The 6000-nt window shown below is 31.2% G+C and overlaps 1 long non-coding RNA gene across 1 annotated transcript in view; it reads left to right on the top strand.

Moving 5' to 3' along the window:
• The window catches only part of LOC125619078, a 49603-nt gene that overhangs the window by 37046 nt on the left and 6557 nt on the right, over window positions 1-6000 (top strand). The gene's annotated exons all lie outside the window — the stretch shown is intronic.

Genomic DNA, 6000 nt, shown 5'->3' with positions numbered 1-6000 from the left:
AAGGGATAGGGCTCAGATTAGTGCTAGGTTTTGGGTTAGATTAGGGCTAGGATTAGGGCTACGGCTACTGTAAGAACTGGGGTGAAGGTGGGAGTTCATAACCCACTTGAATCAAAGTGTCAAATATGATATGCCAAGAAATTTGTAACGTTTTGAACAACCCACAATAAAAAATTAAAAAAAAAAAAGAAAACAAATTCCAAAACTCACAAAGAAAAATAACGAAAGGCTGGGCATGGTGGCATGTCTGTAATCCCAGTGGCTCTGGAGGCTGAGGAAGGAGGATTATAAATTGGAGTTCAGCCTCAGCAGTTGAGAGACTCTATCTCAAAATAAAAAAAAAAAAATTAAAAAAAGGACTGTGGATATAGCTTAGTGGTAGAGTACTTCCAGTACCTCAGAATTCCAGAAGGAAGGCAAGAAGGTAGGAAGGAATAAGGAAGGAAACTAACCTAAAACAGAGAACCCATAAAATAAAAATCAATTGGTGGATTAATTCAAAGCAAAGAAAATAAATAGATATGGAACTTCAAAGTAAGTATACTTCGCACTCTCAAAAATGGAATAAAAGGAAAAAATGTCAAATAGGCAGAAATGATTAAAGCAAAGGTGAGTAGAAAATAAAATTAAAAAGTCATCTTAAATGAAAAGAATCATGAATAAGATAAACTCTAATAGAGGTGGTGATGTACTCCCTATAGAGAAGGCTCAAAAGAAGAGTTTGAGTTTGCCATGTGAGCTCTGTATTTGGAGCTGTATGACCTTCCGAAAAGACAAAACTTCTCTGTGTCATGGTTTCCTCATCCATTAAATGGAAGTAAAAATATTTTCTATCACGAAAGGTTAAATAAGCTAATTTCTATCACAAAGATTAAATAAGATAATTGTTTCAGAATTCTTAAGAATAGTGTTTGAAATATTATGATTGACCAGTACCTGCTGGTATTCTCTTTGTATGCTTCTGTCTAGTTCATAGGAAAGTATTATGAAAAAAAATAAACGAAGGTGGAATAAAACATGTACTGAATTTGTAAGTTGATGAGAATATAAAATAAACACAAATTTCAAAAATTGTTCAAAAGAGAAATACACTGTGAAATGTTAATTTTGACAGAAACTTGATCCAAAAATGTTGTATTTTATCATTGAAGACTATAAATGAAGAAAAAAAGTAGTAGTATTTTTTCCATTTAGAGAAAGTAAAGAGATGCCATCTTATTTGTGAAATATTTAGAGAAATATAAAATTCAGAAAAATGGAAAAAGGAAAATAGTGCATGCATCATGGGAATTTCCATGGAATATAAAACAATGGAAAAAGCAAAGAACAGAGTCACATAGAAATTTAAAAAATTCAAATACAAAAATAGATATGTCAGTCACCTAAAAATATTTATAATCTGGTTAAGTGATATGTGAAGTTAAAACCTCAAGTATTAGGTTAAAAAACAAGGTGCTACTTAAAATAAACAAGTTTTGCTATTTAATATAAGTATAAAATATTATATTTATATTAAATAGCAAAAAATTATTCATATTTAGTAGAGTTATATATATAACTATATATATAACTCTACTAAATATGAATATTTAACATGACTTAAATTTGTGTATAAGCAATTTGTATAGCTTTGTATCCCATGAGCAGATAGATTATTTGGCAGAATAATAATGGTTGAATAAAGGTTTCTTAAAAACTTCAAATTTTCTAGAAAATAGTATTTACTCAGTCAATATTTTCTGCTAATAATGTGGTATAAATGGACTTCATTAACAAAAGCTTAAATAATCAAACAACTTTTTGTTCATTTGTGCTTTTAATTAATTTCTTCTTAAATCCACTATAAAATTTTAAATCACTTTTCTAAATAACTTGGATCAAAGAGAAGGTCAAAACTGCATTTGTAGAGTATTTAAGAGATATTAGCTATATCAGAAAAAAAGATGGAGAGTTATCCAACTCACATTATGAATCTAGCATAACCTTGATGCTCAAATCATAAAAACCAAGATATCACAAGAAAAAAATTAAAGAACTATTTTGTTTATTAATATAGACATAATGTTCTAAATGGAGAAGTAGGAAAGATGGGCAGAATCACTCCCAAACCAAGTAAGATTTATCCCCCAAATGCAACAAATTTTGAATTCTTTCCTTTGTGATAATTTCATCAACAATTTAAGCAAAACAAATCATATGGAAATTTTAATATAAGTTTCTTTAATGGAGAATCTATTAATAGATTAATAGAATCTTAATAGACATATAACCTCCCTCTGTGCTCCAGTTTCCTCATTTTAAAACAGATGATAATGGTATATACCTCAGAGATGTGTTGTGGGAATTAAATTAATTAATTTAGCTAATATACTAACAGTACCTGAAAGTGTCAAATAAATATTAGCTACTATTTTAAGAGCTATATCCTTTAAAATTCAGATAACTAGGGCTGCATTCTTCAGCACAGTGAAGACTACCTATTTGGGTCTCAGAATCAAAATAATATTTGATAATAAAACTTTTAAATTATTTCCAGAGTCATTGCTATTGAAATAAGTAAAAATAAAGCATTCATATAAATATTTCTGATCCTTTCACAAAAATTCCAGGCAATATAATATTATTCAAAACAAAAGTAAGAGATATAATGATTGATTTGAAGAAGGCAACATTATGTTTTTTACATAATTTGCTTACATTACCTGAAAACTATATCTTATAGAACATTGTAAATGATTGGGTTCAATAAAATTGGAAGATAGAAAATAAGTATACAAAAGTCCTCAGACTGCCTTCCTTCCTTCCTTCTTTTCTTTCTATCTTTTTGTTGTTGTTGTTGTTGTTATTGATGCTAAGAATTTAACCCAGGGTCTTGCACATGCTAAACAGGTGCTAGATTGCTAAACTATAGCCCTAGACTTACCTACAGCCTTTGTATACAATTAAAAAAGAAGGTAATGTTTGATAAAAAGAATATGTTTACATTAATAGAAATAACATAAAATAGTGAATAGACATCATAATGGGATGTATGGTAGAGACAGAAGAAACAAATTAGTTATTTGTGTGGGTGGCTATTACATAAGAATGGAGTAGGTGGAGGAAAGTATTGTGTTCTGAATAAGTCTGAATATTATAGAGAAAGCAAGTTTTCCTAAGTGAAATTACATGTTAGGAAAAAATGAACAGGTAATAACAAAAATAAAATTTAAAGAAATCATTATTAATCAAACCACCCTATTTTCAATATCTTAGTGTATTTTCCTCCCATCTTTAACAAAAAAATAAGATCATACTATAAATTATACTATTTTATATAATTAAAAAATTTACATTATGCTCAACCTTTCAAGCTGTATGGATTAAGAGTTGTGTTTGTGAAGAGATGAGACAAAAGTAAAACTAGGAATAACCTAAACAAAGTAGAAATTTATTTTTATTCCTTTAAAGGTGTAAGACAAAAAAGACCAAGATTGGTATGATGGACCCTGTTATATTATCAATATTTCATTTTCCTTTAAGACCATTTCTCAGCCTGTCCTGCTATTATACCTTTTGTATTGGCTGGAGGATAATGGGAAGGACAAGAGGGTGAACCTTTCAGTGCAGAAATTTGTGAACATGATTTCAGCCTCTGCAGTGAGTAAGAGACCCCACATTAGACATTGTGATGTTATTTATCACACATCAAACTCATACAGTAAAAGTTTCAGCCTTTTTTTTTTTCAGAAAAACTGATGTATTTCTTTTAATTCACTGCAGATTCTTGCATAACTTAACTCTTATAGAATGATATCTAACAATACCTGCTGTTTCAGCCAGCTTTTTTTTTTTTTTGCTACTGTGACTAAAGGACCCATTCAGAACAAGTATAGAGGAGGAAAAGTTTATTTGAGAGCTCACGGTTTCAGAGGTCTTAGTCCATAGAAGGCCAGCTCTATTCCTGGGGCTTGAGGTAAGGCAGAACATCATGGCAGAAGAATGTGGCAGAGGGAAGCAGCTCACATGGTGATCAGAGAGCAGAGAGAGACTCCACTCTCCAGATACAAAATATATACCCCCTAGCCACGCCCCCAATGAACAACTTCCTCCAGCCACAACCCACCTGTCTCCATTCACCACCCAGTTAATCCCATCAGGAATTAATTCACTGATTGGGTTAAGATTACAACCTAATAATTTTTCCTCCAAACCTTGCATTGTCTCACACAGTAGTTTTTGGGGGACACCTCATATTCAGACCATAACACATGATAAGAAAGGGAAAAACCAAATGTCTTAGCAATTCACCTTCAGGAATTCCCATGAAATAATGCAAAATATTTGAATTCAATTATTTTTATTGCATTAGTTTTTAATAATAGGAAATAATTGAAAATAAATGCTATGCTTAGAACATAGATATTCATAACATTTTTGAAATATCTGGTTGAAATATTTTTGCAGCTATTAAGTCTGAAATTTTGAAGGATTTTCAATTTGAGATGCTTACAGTCAGTTATATGATAAAAATAGTGTATAGGCTGGACATATGTGGTCCCCAACTATAAAATGTACATTATATATACCACAAATCTATAATATGTACAATATGTACAAAAATCAGTGAAGAATTATAAAATATAGAACATGCTTATCTCCATTTTTGGAATTCATATTTATTCTTATTTTCTTATATTTTATTACTTTCTAAATTTTCTGTATGATTATTATGTGTCTTCTTTAATTGGAAAAACACATTTAAAAATCATAGCCGGGCACAGTGGTGCACACCTGTAATCCCAGCAGCTTGGGAGGCTGAGGCAGGAAGATCAAGATTTCAAAGACAGCCTCAGCAAAAGTGATGCACTAAGCAACTCAGTGAAACCCTGTCTCTAAAATACAAAATGTGGCTGGGGTGTGGCTCAGTGGTCAAGTGTCCTTGAGTTCAATCCCTAGTTACCCAACCCCCTCAAAAAATTATGACAACATCTAGGTGCAATTTTTAAAAAGTTTCATTGGCTTTACCATATTATTTAAATAACAATTTATATTTAATCTGTATCTGTGTGTTTTGAGACTATATTACAGCTTGGGAAATGTATTAAAATAAGGAATTCCTATGATAAATTGGAATTTATATTATTTACATTAAAGGTGTTATTCAGAACTATATAAAAAATTCTCATTTTAAAAGTTTAATTTCTGAAGTTAATGATTAAAAACTAGAGTAAACAAATATGAGAAAATGGCATATTCATTGTTATTCCACTGTCAAGGATGAAAAAGTAGAAGACACTGACATTCTCTGAGAATAAAGGGAGGATACTAAGCCTATGGTTCACTATAGTGTGAAAAGATGACAGTTCTCAGAGGACTCCCGGATGCCCACACAGGAGGCCAGATCTAAGCACAGAAGTTGCCAATCTAGGAAAAAATCCTTTCTCCAAAATAGCTTTCCATAGAGTTTTTGGGTTTCTCTGATGCTCTGGTCTTGTCTAAAACCTCAGGAAGTTTCTATACCAAGGGTAATAAAGAACAGTTCTAACAATTACCACAATTCAATTTTCCAGTTTCTTTTCAAAATGGAACTCAATGAATCCTCTTTACTGTATATGATTTAGTTGTGTTCTTTTCAGAGAAGAAAGCACCATTCATAAAGAATGCCCAACTATAAGCAGCAACTCTGCTTGTCATTTTCTCTGACTTGATATTGTTACCTTATTCCCTTTGCCTTGCATACTACCCTTCAAAAATCATGCCCTGTTTTCTGCTTTTAAGCATATGTTCATCTTGCATATGGGTGTGTATGTGAACCTATGAGAAAATATATACATATACACCCATTATGTAAAATGTTTACTTATCATCTATATATTTATTTGCTGTATAGAATGTGTCACTAAAATATTTATGTGACTCTACCTCACCTGCTCGTAGTCCACATTTCAACTCAAATGTGAATTTGCACTGACATCAATTAACTGGCCTACCTATAATCATCCTTCATCAGATTTCCTA

This window comes from Marmota marmota, unplaced genomic scaffold, assembly GCF_001458135.2.
Source record: "Marmota marmota marmota unplaced genomic scaffold, marMar, whole genome shotgun sequence".
Classification (NCBI taxonomy): domain Eukaryota; kingdom Metazoa; phylum Chordata; class Mammalia; order Rodentia; family Sciuridae; genus Marmota; species Marmota marmota.
The sequence above is the reverse complement of the archived record's forward strand: the minus strand, read 5'-3'. Positions and strand labels throughout refer to the sequence as shown.